This window comes from Tachyglossus aculeatus, chromosome 4, assembly GCF_015852505.1.
Source record: "Tachyglossus aculeatus isolate mTacAcu1 chromosome 4, mTacAcu1.pri, whole genome shotgun sequence".
Taxonomy (NCBI): Eukaryota; Metazoa; Chordata; class Mammalia; order Monotremata; family Tachyglossidae; genus Tachyglossus; species Tachyglossus aculeatus.
In genome coordinates, this window is record NC_052069.1 from 80,996,829 (window position 1) to 81,010,990 (window position 14,162).

Genomic DNA, 14,162 nt, shown 5'->3' on the forward strand with positions numbered 1-14,162 from the left:
CATGTGCCTTGGACCATGAGCCCCCCGTGTGATGGGGTAGCTGGGGATCCGACCCGATTACCCCCATCTACTCGCCAAGCTAGCTCTCTTCCTCCCTTCAAGGCCCTACTGAGAGCTCACCTCCTCACCTCCTCCAGGAGGCCTTCCCAGACTGAGCCCCTTCCTTCCTCTCCCCCTGCTCCCCCTCTCCATCCCCCCATCTTACCTCCTTCCCCTCCCCACAGCACCTGTATATATGTATATATGTTTGTACATATTTATTACTCTATTATTTATTTATTTATTTTACTTGTACCTATCTATTCTATTTATTTTATTTTGTTAGTATGTTTGGTTTCGTTCTCTGTCTCCCCCTTCTAGACTGTGAGCCCACTGTTGGGTAGGGACTGCTCTATATGTTGCCAACTTAGACTTCCCAAGCGCTTAGTACAGTGCTCTGCACACAGTAAGCGCTCAATAAATACGATTGATTGATTGATTGGCCAAGTCACTTCACTTCTCTGTATATATGTGTATATATATGTTTGTACATATTTATTACTCTATTTATTTTACTTGTACGTCTCTATTCTATTTATCTTATTTTGTTAGTATGTTTGGTTTTGTTCTCTGTCTCCCCCTTTTAGACTGTGAACCCACTGTTGGGTAGGGACTGTCTCTATATGTTCCAAGTCACTTCACTTCTCTGTATATATGTATATATATATATATGTTTGTACATATTTATTACTCTATTTTACTTGTACATATCTATTCTATTTATTTTATTTTGTTAGTATGTTTGCTTTTGTTCTCTGTCTCCCGCTTCTAGACTGTGAGCCCACTGTTGGGTAGGGACTGTCTCTATATGTTGCCAACTTGGACTTCCCAAGCGCTTAGTACAGTGCCCTGCACACAGTAAGCGCTCAATAAATACGATTGATCTACTCGATACCAGAACTGGGTTTGGCACCTAGTAAATGAGAAGCAGCACGGCCTGGGAGTTAGAGGGTCACGGGTTCTAATCCTAACTCTGCCACTTGTCTGCCATGTGACCTGTACATATGTATATATGTTTGTACATATTTATTACTCAGTGAGCCCACTGTTGGGTAGGGACTGTCTCTATATGTTGCCAGCTTGTACTTCCCAAGCGCTTAGTACAGTGCTCTGTACACAGTAAGCGCTCAATAAATACGATTGATTGATTGATTACTCTATTTATTTTACTTGTACATATCTATTCTATTTATTTTATTTTGTTAGTATATTAAGTTTTGTTCTCTGTCTCCCCCTTTTAGACTGTGAGCCCACTGTTGGGTAGAGACTGCCTCTATATGTTGCCAACTTGTACTTCTCAAGCACTTAGTACAGTGCTCTGCACAGAGTAAGCGCTCAATAAATACAATTGATTGATTGATTGGCCAAGTCACTTCACTTCTCTGTATATATGTATATATATGTTTGTACATATTTATTACTCTATTTATTTTACTTGTACATATCTATTCTATTTATTTTATTTTGTTAATACGTTTGGTTTTGTTCTCTGTCTCCCCCTTCTAGACTGTGAGCCCGCTGTTGGGTAGGGACTGTCTCTATGTGTTGCCAACTTGTCCTTCCCAAGCGCTTAGTACAGTGCTCTGCACACAGTAAGCGCTCAATAAATACGACTGATTGATTGGCCAAATCACTTCACTTCTCTGTATATATGTATATATATGTTTGTACATATTTATTACTCCATTTATTTATTTTACTTGTACATATCTATTCTATTTATTTTATTTTGTTAGTATGTTTGGTTTTGTTCTCTGTCTCCCCCTTTTAGACTGTGAGCCCACTGTTGGGTAGGGACTGTCTCTATATGTTGCCAATTTGTACTTCCCAAGCGCTTAGTACAGTGCTCTGCACATAGTAAGCGCTCAATAAATATAATTGATTGATTGATTGCTGTTGATCAAGTGCTTAGTACTCTAGAGAAGCAGCGTGGCTCAGTGGGAAGAGCCTGGGCTTGGGAGTCAGAGGTCATGGGTTCGAATCCCGGCTCTGCCACATGTCTGCTGTGTGACCTTGGGCAAGTCACTTCACTTCTCTGTGCCTCAGTTACCTCATCTGTAAAATGGGGATTAAGATTGTGAGCCCCATGTGGGACAACCTGATCACCTTGTATTCCCCCCCCAGTGCTTAGAACAATGCTTTGCACATAGTAAGCGCTTAACAAATGCCATGATTATTATTATTTATTTTACTTGTACATATTTATTCTATTTATTTTATTTTGTTAATATGCTTTGTTTTGTTGGCCTTTCTAGCATGTGAGCCTGTTGTTGGGTAGGGACTGTCTCTATATTTTGCCGACTTGTACTTCCCAAGCGCTTAGTACAGTGCTCTGCACACAGTAAGCATCAATAAATATGATTGATTGATTGATTGCTGTAGATCAAGTGCTTAGTACTCCATTTATTTTACTTGTACATATTTATTCTATTTATTTTATTTTGTTAATATGCTTTGCTTTGTTGGCCTGTCTCCCCCTTCTAGCCTGTGAGCCCATTGTTGGGTAGGGGCCGTCTCCATACGTTGCCAACTTGGACTTCCCAAGCGCTTAGTCCAGTGCTCTGCACACAGTAAGCGCTCAATAAAGATGATTGAATGATTTGGGGTTTCAAATTATTCCTTTCGGCTTTTTCCTTCTTCAAACCCCGGCTCCGCCACTTGTCGGCTGTGTGACTCTGGGCAAGTCACTTCACTTCTCTGGGCCTCAGTTCCCTCATCTGTCAAATGGGGATGAAGACTGGGAGCCCCCCGTGGGACAACCTGATCACCTTGTAACCTCCCCAGCGCTTAGAACAGTGCTTTGCACATAGTAAGCGCTTAATAAATGCTATTATTATCATTATTATTATTATTATTCTTAAGAGTAGCATTTATTTCATTGTGCTTTCTAAAAGTTAATACCCTTATTAACGATTGAGTGAATGAATGAATAAAGTCACTTCTCCTCATCAGTTGCCTCACCTTGTAAAGTGGGGGTTGAGACTGTGAGCCTCACATGGGATGATTATGACACTTGTCTACATGTTTTGTTTTGTTGTCTGTCTCCCCCTTCTAGACTGTGAGCCCACTGTCGGGTAGGGACCGTCTCTAAATGTTGCTGACTTGTACTTCCCAAGTGCTTAGTACAGTGCTCTGCACACAGTAAGCGCTCAATAAATATGATTGAATGAATGACAGCCTGTGTCCAACCTGATTTGCTTGTATCCACCGTAGTGCTTGGCTCATAGTAAGCTCTTAATATTTGTTACTCTATTTATTTTATTTGTACATATTTATTCTATTTATTTTATTTGTTAATATGTTTGGTTTTGTTCTCTGTCTTCCCCTTCTAGACTGTGAGCCCACTGTTGGGTAGGGACCGTCTCTATATGTTGCCAACTTGTACTTCCCAAGCACTTAGTACAGTGCTCTGCACACAGTAAGCGCTCAATAAATACGATTGAATGAATGGATGATTATTATAATGGATATTTGGATATGGATATAATGGATATTTATATTATAGAATGAATGAATGAAGGAAGGAATGAATGAATGAATGGATGTGACTGGATGGGGAGGTTTAGACTGGGAGCCCACTGTTGGGTAGGGACCGTCTCTATATGTTGCCAACTTGTCCTTCCCAAGGGTTTAGAAAAGTGCTCTGGACACAGTAAGCGCTCAATAAATACGATTGGTTGATTGATTATTATAATGGATATTTGGATATGGACATAATGGATATTTATATTGTAGAATGAATGAAGGAAGGAAGGAAGGAAGGAATGGATGGATGGATGTGACTGGATGGGGAGGTTTAGACTGTGAGCCCACTGTTGGGTAGGGACCGTCTCTATATGTTGCCAACTTGTACTTCCCAAGCGCTTAGTACAGTGCTCTGCACACAGTAAGCGCTCAATAAATACGATTGATTGATTGATTATTATAATGGATATCTGGATATGGACATAATGGATAAAATGGATATAATGGATATTTATATTATTGAATGGATGAATGAATGGATGGATGGATAAATAAATGGATGACTGGATGGATGAATGAATGAATGAATGAATGAATGATTCCTGCTGGTCGGAGGGGCCCCTCCCCCTCGCCGGCCCCGCGGCTGCGCGTGGGCGCGTGCGCGTGCGTGCTTTGTGCTGAGTCAGCCTCAGCTGCGAGGCCTCCCCGGATGGGCCGCTGACTCACCGTGACTCAGAGTCCACCGCGCAGCCGCCGCCCGCCCCGCCCCCGCTCCCTCTCCCCATTGGCCGCCGCCCGGATGACGTCAGGCCCGGCGCCCCTCAGGGCTCTGACTCAACGGTTTCCGCGGCGGTGGAGCGTGGCCGGCAGGGGGCGTGGCCTGCGGGGGCGTTGACAACGGGGCAAGGGATTCGGGGCGGGGTCCGCCGCCAGGGGGCGTGGGCAGCAGGGGCGGGCGCCCTCATTCATTTCATTGCATTCATTCATTCATTCATTCATTCACTCATCCGCCAAGCTAGCTCTCTTCCTCCCTTCAATCAATCAATCAATCGTATTTATTGAGCGCTTACTGTGTGCAGAGCACTGGACTAAACGCTTGGGAAATACAAGTTGGCAACATATGGAGGCAGTCCCTACCCAACAGTGGGCTCACAGTCTAAAAGTTACATACTATAGAAATGATCCCTGAAAGTATAGTCTAGCCCTACTGAGAGCTCACCTCCTCCAGGAGGCCTTCCCAGACTGAGCCCCTTCCTTCCTCTCCCCCTCGTCCCCCCTCTCCATTCCCCCCATCTTACCTCCTTCCCTTCCCCACAGCACCTGTATAATAATAATAATACTGATGGCATTTATTAAGCGCTTACTATGTGCCAAGCACTGTTCTAAGCACTGGGGTAGATACAAGGTGATCAGGTTGTCCCACGGGGGGCTCATAGTTTTAATCCCCATTTTACAGGTGAGGTAACTGAGGCACAGAGAAGTGAAGTGACTTGCCCAAAGTCACACAGCTGACAAGTGGCAGAGCCCGGATTTGAACCCGTGACCTCTGACTCCAAAGCCCCTGCTCTTACCACTGAGCCACACTGCTTCTCATCTATGTTTGTACATATTTATTATTCTATTTATCTTGTACATATCTATTCTATTTATTTTATTTTGTTAGTGTGTTTGGTTTTGTTCTCTTGTCTCCCCCTTCTAGACTGTGAGCCCGCTGTTGGGCAGGGACCGCCTCTGTGTGTTGCCGACTTGTACTTCCCAAGTGCTTAGTACAGTGCTCTGCACACAATGAATGAATGTGTCGTTCATTCATTCAATCGTATTTTTTTATTGAGCGCTTACGCTGTGTAGAGCACCGTGCTAAGCGCCTGGGAATGGGATAGTATGTCGTGTATTACAGTATAGTATAGTACAGTATAGAGAAGCAGTGTGGTTCAGTGGCAAGAGCCCGGGCTTTGGAGCCAGAGGTCAGGCGTTCAAATCCCGACTCCACCGCTTGTCAGCCGTGTGACCTTGGGCAAGTCACTTCACTTCTCTAGGCCTCAGTTCCATCTGTAAAATGGGGATGAAGACTGTGAGCCCCGCGGGGGGCAACCTGATCACCTTGTAACCCCCCAGCGCTTAGAACAGTGCTTTGCACATAGTAAGCGCTTAATAAATGCCATTATTATTATTATTATCCTGCCTCTAACCTGGAAAACCCTCCCTCCTCAAACCCAACAGACAATCACTCCCACCCGACACACACCTCCCCCTTCAAAGCCTTATTGCGGGAACATCTCCAAGAGACCTTCCCTGACTAATCCTTCCTTTCCTCTTCTCCCACTCTCTTCTGTGTCACCCTGACTTGCTCCCTTTATTCATCCCCTTCTAGACCATGAGCCCACTGTTGGGTAGGGACTGTCTCTATATGTTGCCAACTTGTACTTCCCAAGCGTACCTACTAAGGTACAGTGCTCTGCACACAGTAAGCGCTCAATAAATACGATTGATTGATTCATTGACTGATCCCCGCCCCCCACCCCCAGCCCCACAGCACTTAAGGACACAGCTGTAATTGATCTATTTATATTAATAATAATTATTATAAATAGAGTAATAAATACTCTATGGCGGAGTCGGAATTAGAACCCATAATCCCTGACTCCCAAGCCCGGGCTCTTTCCACTGAGCCACGCTACTCTCCCAGGTGCTTAATAACGGTATTTGTTAAGCACTTACTATGCGCAAAGCACTGTTCTAAGCACTCTCCCAGGTGCTTAATAATGGTATCTGTTAAGCACTTACTATGTGCACAGCACTGTTCTAAACTCTGGGGAAGTTACAAGGTGATCAGATTGTCCCTTGGGGGGCTCACAGTTTTAATCCCCATTTTACAGATGAGGTAACTGAGGCACAGAGACGTTAAGTGACTTGCCCAAAACCACCCAGCTAAGTGGCAGAGACGGGATTTGAACCCACGATCTCTAACTCCCAAGCCCGTGCTCTTTCCACTGAGCCACGCTTCCCTCTTAATGTCTGTCTCCCCCTCTAGACTGAAAGCTCGCTGTGGGCAGAGAATGTGTCGGTTTATTGTTATATTGCAATAATAATAATAATGGCATTTGTTAAGCACATACTATGTGCCAAGCACTGTTCTAAGTGCTGGGGGGAGGATACAAGGTCATCAGGTTGTCCCACATGGGGCTCAGTCTTAATCCCCATTTTACAGATGAGGGAACTGAGGCCCAGAGAAGTTAAGTGACTTCCCCAAGGTCACACAGCTGACAAGTGGCGGAGTCAGGATTAGAACCCATGATCTCTGACTCCCAAGCCCGGGCTCGTTCCACTGAGCCACGCTACTCTCCCAGGTGCTTAGTGCAGCACACAGTGTGCACTCAGCAAATATGACCGAATGAATGAATGAGGAGCTGAGCAAAGGGTCAATCAATCAATCAATCGTATTTATTGAGCGCTTACTGTGTGCAGAGCACTGGACTAAGCGCTTGGGAAGGACAAGTTGGCAACATATAGAGACAGTCCCTACCCAACAGTGGGCTCACAGTCTAAAAAGTAAAGTGAGAGACAGTAGTAGTGGATTTTGGAAGACAGAAAACAGAAAAAACTTTTGGTTTTTGGTTGTTGTTTTCCCCTTGAACCTACCAAGGTAAGGTATTTACCCAAAGAAACTTTATTGTTAATCTAAAGCTTCTCCCAGCAATCTGCACTGGTCTAGCGCAAGCCTTTGGAGGAGGGAGGGTGGGGGAAAGCAGGAAAGTGCATTATAATCATCAATCGTATTTATTGAGCGTTTACTGTGTGCAGAGCACTATAATGGGCCTAGTGTGACTGTAATAAGTGTTTGGGAGAGAACTCACAGGGACATCTTGGGGAAAGATCAGAAGAGAAACCCTCACCTCTCCAGAAGTGTGGCTAAAACTGCCGGTCTTGAGATGAAACGATGTAAGAGATGCAGAGGGAGGAGAGGAGCTTAAAGACTAAGCTGCTGCTGAGGAGGAGAGTGAGAAATGTCAAAGGGGAATGGTTTGAAAGCCCCTTCAGGTTTTAGGACCCTGGAGGATGTAGAGGAAGAAAGAGAAAAGGAAGCAGGAGTACAGGAAGGAGAAAAGGAAGGAGAAAGGCCGAGGGCAACCACAGCCATTTGACAAACGTCTTCCTGGCCTGAATGCGCAAGTCGTTGCAGATGAACGGATTGTGGTCCCACAGCTGGAATTCATTTTCTGCCTCTCTCCGAGCAGTCCTGGTGTTCTTTCCCAAGCCGCAGTGCCAGCTGTTTTTACGTCTCAGGAGGAGGAGCGACAGCTGGGACAGCAAAATCTGACTTGGAATTCAGTGAGAGATGTTTTGTGGGAGCGGCGTAGACACCCTCCTACAGTCAGCAGTAGCTTCCCCCTCAAAAATGCCTCCCTCTGGTTCTCAAAAAAAAATAATCCAGGGTCTCAGGGTCAGGCAGGAATTTCAAGCGTACAAGGAAAGGGCCTGCTGCTGAACTAAAGTTGAACTAAGCTGTGCTGCTGTCACTGCGGAGGCAGGAATCCTTTAAAATGGTTCCCTCAGGTCATTTCCTTCTGTAGGGGTAGGGAGGGAGGCCCATTCCCTTTCCCGTGGGTGGTGGTTGTGGTAGTAGTGAGAGTATTTACTAAGCGCCTACTGTGTGCAGAGCACTGTACTATAATAATAATAATGATGATGGCATTTATTAAGCGCTTACTATGTGCAAAGCATACTAGGCACTGAGAAAAAATACACGTGGTGCCTGAAATGGGTTAGTGTATGGCTACCTCCAAGTTTACATTGAGAAGCAGCGTGGCTCAGTGGAAAGAGCCCGGGCTTTGGAGTCAGAGGTCACGGGTTCAAATGACGGCTCTGCCAATTGTCAGCTGCGTGACTTTGGACAAGGCATTTAACTTCTCTGTGCCTCAGCTACTTCATCTGTAAAATGGGGATTAAGACGGTGAGCCCCACGTGGGACAACCTGATCACCTTGTATTCCCCCTCAGCGCTTAGAACAGTGAGCCCGCTGTTGGGTAGGGACTGTCTCTATATGTTGCCAACTTGTACTTCCCAAGCACTTAGTACAGTGCTCTGCACACAGCAAGCGCTCAATAAATACGATTGATTGATTGATTTGCACATGCTTAATAAATGCCATTATTATTAAATACCATTATTATTATTCATCATCATCATCAATCGTATTTATTGAGCGCTTACTGTGTGCAGAGCACTGTACTAAGCGCTTGGGAAGTACAAATTGGCAACATATAGAGACAGTCCCTACCCAACAGTGGGCTCACAGTCTAAAAGGGGGACAGTTAGAACTCTGTGACTCTGAGGGGGTGCAATGCCAGTCTCCTTTGCCGAGATGATGGTGGCCTTTCCTTCTCTCAGGGATTTTAATCAATCAGTCAGTGGTATTAATTGAGTGCCTATCTTGTGCAGGGCAATGTACTAAGCGCTGGGGAAAGTACAATACAACAGAGTTGGAGAACACATTCCCTGCTGGCAACGAGCTTACAGTTTAGCAGGGGAGACAGACATTACGATAAATTAGGGCAATGCACATAAGGATTGTGGGGGTGAATGAGAGGTGGGTGGGGAGAGGTCTTTGAGATGACTTAGGTGAGGAAGGAGAAAGGGGATGAAGTGAGTCTCCTTCCATCCCTGTGAGTCCAGGATAGCCAACAAGAGTCATCATCAATCGTATTTATTGAGCACTTACTGTGTGCAGAACACTATACTAAGCGCTTGGAGTCTTCTCTCCAAGGCGGTGGGGCCGGGGCCCCCACACTTGGTAAGTGGATGAAGCCTTCTGGGAGCTGAAAGAGTTACACTGCAGTTCATTCATTCAATCATATTGATTGAATGCTTTCTGTGTGCAGAGCACTGGACTAAGCGCTTGGGAGAGTACAGCCTGGCCCACTGGCAGAGCCCCAGAGCCCGAAAGAAATCAAGCAGGATTGAAAAGAGATCAGGTGAGCTAAGTAAAAAAAAAAAAAAAAATTGGCTTAAAATTTGACATTTCTGTCCTCACCACTGGATTGCACAGCACGCTAGACTGTATGCTTCTTGTGGGCAAGGAATGTCTGTTATACTGTCCTCTCTCCAGTAATTAGTATGGTGCTGTGCACGCAGTAAGCTCTCCATAAATACGACTGACTGACCGGCTGGTACTGGTTTTTTTCAAGCTGACCCCAAGCAGCATGTGTCTGATGTTCTATTGCAGCCTCCCAAGTGCTTAGTGTAGTGCTTTGCACACAGTAAGTGCTCAACAAATATGATTAATAACAACAATAATAATAGTAAATGGGAAGGGCTGGTGAAAACCCCTTGGCCTCATAAACACTTTTCCGGACACTTTTATTTTATTTTATTTTATTTTGTTAGTATGTTTGGTTTTGTTCTCTGTCTCCCCCTTTTTAGACTGTGAGCCCACTGTTGGGTAGGGACTGTCTCTATATGTTGCCAACTTGTACTTCCCAAGTGCTTAGTACAGTGCTCTGCACACAATAAGCGCTCAATAAATATGATTGATTTATTGATTGATTTTAAAAACCTCCTTGAGGCTGCTCCCATGGAACTGAGGCTGGGGGACTTGGGTTAGACTTAAGAAATCAGTCAATCGATGGTATTTATTGAGTGCTTTCTGAATGCAGAGCACTATACTAAAAGCTTGGGAGTGTACAGTATAACACAGTTCCCTGCCCAAAACGAGCAGGAAGACAAGTATGTGGGTGAGCGTTGTCAGATCATAGGATGGACTGCTTCTAAGGTTTTTAAAAGGGGGATTTGTTCTCTAGAGAGGCAGCGTGGCTCAGTGGAAAGAGCCCGGGTTTTGGAGTCAGAGGTCATGGGTTCAAATCCCGGCTCCGCCAACTGTCAGCTGGGTGACTTTGGGCAAGTCGCTTCACTTCTCTGGGCCTCAGTTAACCTCATCTGTAAAATGGGGATTAAGACTGTGAGCCTGCCATGGGACAACCTGATCACCTTGTTACCTCCCCAGCGCTTAGAACAGTGCTTTGCACATAGTAAGCGCTTAATAAATGCCATCATTATTATTATTATTATTACCCAGGATGGGATGGGTGTGATGCCATCTGAAGGAAGGGGACGGACTGGATTGTCCTTTTCAGGCCTAGGAGACCAGACGAGGCTTCTTGCTGTATGGTACCACTCTGGGGTATTGGTCTTTCCCAAATGCTTAGTATAGTGCTGTTCACCCAGTAAGCATTCAATAAAGACGACTGATGGATTGATCTGATTCATCATCATCATCATCAATCGCATTTATTGAGCGCTTACTATGTGCAGAGCACTGTACTAAGTGCTTGGGAAGTACAAATTGGCAACATATAGAGACAGTCCCTACCCAACAGTGGGCTCACAGTCTAGAAGGGGGAGACAGAGAACAAAACCAAACATACTAACAAAATAAACTGAGCTTCCATCCCTTGAACTTGGAGAGTTTTGGGAGAAGCGGATTGGGCCTTGGGCCCTCTGTGGGGTGTCAGGTCACTAATAGCTCCGAGTCCTGGACCGACCTGGGTCTCTTGGGTTGCCATAGTGACCAGAACCCCCAGGGTAGTTTGGAGCCCTTTCCATCTCCCCGAGGGCTCTATCATCGAGACATTCAGCGTTCGCAAAGATCCTCTGGAGCGGCGTCCCCAAGTCCTGCTCAGGACTTCGGGTACATAGCGAGCTGAACAGACATTCAGCTTGCTCCCTCAGGTTCCGTGCCGATCACCTGGGCTCTTTGTGATCTCTCAGATGGTCATCTCCCTCCTTGGTCTTCCCTCCTGCCTGGCACCAGGCCGCTTCTTCAAGTGCTGCCCAGCATTTAATAATAATAACAATAATAATAATGACATCTATTAAGCACTTACTATGTGCAAAGCAGTGTTCTAAGCACTGGGGAGGTTACAAGATGATCAGGTTGTCCCACGGGGGGCTCACAGTCTTCATCCCCATTTTACAGATGAGGGAACTGAGGCACAGAGAAGTTGTGACACAGCTTACAATTGGCGGAGCCGGGATTTGAACCCATGACCTCTGACTCCAAAGCCCGGGCTCTTTCCACTAAGCCTTGCTGCTTCTCTATTGCTAACCTTTCTCATCTCTGTGGCGTTGGTGTGAAAGTTGAGCTCATTTATTCACTTATGATGTTGGCAGATGGGAAAGTCCTAGAAACAGGGTGCTCAGTAGGCAGATAACAAAGAGACCCCTCTGTCGACTCTCCTTTTATTATTTATTTTATTTTATTTTATTTTATTTTACTTGTACATATCTATTCTATTTATTTTATTTTGTTAGTATGTTTGGTTTTGTTCTCTGTCTCCCCCTTTTAGACTGTGAGCCCACTGTTGGGTAGGGACTGTCTCTATATGTTGCCAACTTGTATTTCCCAAGCGCTTATTACAGTGTTCTGCACACAATAAGCGCTCAATAAATACGATTGATGATGATGATGATGACTCTCAAATTTCTCCAGTGCCCCCAGCTGCATGGTGAGTGGGAAGGAGACACATCAATCAGTCAATGGGTTTTATTGATGAGCCCTCAACTAGAGACACATATGGAACTGGAGCATGTCCCCTATAGACTCAATCAATCGGATATATTTATTGAGCTTCTGCTGCGTGCAGAGCACTGCACTAAGTGCTTGAGAGAATACAATCAGTATTTACTGTGTACAGAGCACTATAGCAGTGCTTGGGAAAGTATAGTACAACAAAGTAGGCAGACTTGTACCCTGCCCCCAGAGAGCTTAACGTCTAGAAACTGTACAACAGAATTGGTAGAAACGAACCCTGTCTGTGAAGAGTTTCCAGTCTAGAGGGTCCTGTTCTTTGGCTCCTCCACCCTCATCCTGGACCAAGCTCTTCTGGGGCTCCATGCCAGGATCAGAGGCAATCTATTGAGTGCTATCACTGCCTATGGTATTGTCCTTTTGTCTAGAACAAGGAAATATTCTCCTTTCCCCCACTTCGGCTCTCGGCAAGTCCAGCCAGTGGTTGTGGTAGTGATGTAGACGGTAGTGATGAAGAGAAACACCATGGCGTAGCGGATACAGCACGTATCTGGGAGTCAGAAGGTAATGGGTTCTAATCCCGGCTCTTCCATGTGCCTGCTGTGTGACCTTGGGCAAAGCACTTCACTTCTCTGTACCTCAGTAATCTCATCTGTAAAATGGAGATGAAGACTGTGAGCCCCCCGTGGGACAACCTGATCACCTTGTATCTACCCCAGCGCTTAGAACAGTGCTTGGCACATAGTAAGCGCTTAATAAATACCATGATTATTATTATCATGTAGCTCGACGTACATTCAGTCGTATTTATTGAGCGCTTACTGTGTGCAGAGCACTGTACTAAGCACTTATCTTTGCCCTTTGTGAACTGCACCTCCCTGCCCCTTTGGGGCAGGGCTGGGGTGGTCCCTGGTATGAGTCCCACTCCTCAGTGTGCTCAGTGTGCAGCTTATTTCCTCCCTTTGTTAGGATGAGGTGTGTGCTCACAAAAAAACCTCAACTAAATTCTGAAAGGGCATGAGTGGCGCCGGGGGTATATTCAAGTAGCTGATGTTACGCGACCCCCCGAGCTATTTATTTTATTTTGTTAATATGTTTTGTTTTGTTGTCTGTCTCCCCCTTCTAGACTGTGAGCCCGCTGTTGGGTAGGGACCGTCTCTATATGTTGCCAACTTGTACTTCCCAAGTGCTTAGTACAGTGCTCTGCACACAGTAAGTGCTTAATAAATATGATTGAATGAATGAATGAATGAATGAATGAACTTTCACCACCCCCTGCCCTAGTTTAGAACAGTGCTTTGCACATAGTAAGCGCTTAACAAATACCATCATCATTATTATTATTAGTTACATCTTTGTGCCTGGCAGCCCCTCAGTGGGTATATGTGAGCCTGTTCCCCATGATTCTTTCATTCAATCGTATTTATCAATCAATCAATCAATCAGTCAAACAATCGTATTTATTGAAACTGTTCCCCATGATTCTTTCATTCAATTGTATTTATCAATCAATCAATCAATCGTATTTATTGAGCGCTTACTGTGTGCAGAGCACTGTACTAAGCGCTTGGGAAGTCCAAGTTGGCAACATATAGAGACAGTCCCTACCCAACAGTGGGCTCACAGTCTAAAAGGGGGAGACAGAGAACAAAACCAAACATACTAACAAAATAAAATAAATAGAATAGATAAGTACAAGTAAAATAAATAAAGAGTAATAAATATGTACAAACATATATACATATATACAGGTGCTGTGGGGAAGGGAAGGAGGTAAGATGGGGGGGGAAGGAGAGGGGGACGAGGGACAGAGCTTGTCGGTGTGGCCAGGCATAAGACTTCCTGCTATCCCCAACTTTTCACCCACCCCTAACCCCCACCAGTAAGTGCCAGAGGCACAGTTGGCCTTTAGGTGCAGGTAGGGCCTGGCACTGGTTGGATATTCCCTGTGACTGTGAGTTTATTGTAAGCAGGGATTGTCACTGTTTACTGTTGTATTGTTAATAATAATAATGGTATTTGTTAAGCGCTTACTATGTGCAAAGCACTGTTCTAAGCGCTGGGGAGGTTACAAGGTGATCAGGTTGCCCCACGGTGGGCTCGCAGTTTTAATCCCCATTTTACAGATGAGGGA

General features: G+C 45.1%; 1 pseudogene; it reads right to left on the reverse strand.

The window, feature by feature from the left end:
- Positions 1 to 4,633: 4,633 nt before the first annotated feature.
- LOC119927777 lies at positions 4,634 to 4,705 on the reverse strand (annotated as a pseudogene).
- Positions 4,706 to 14,162: the final 9,457 nt, after the last annotated feature.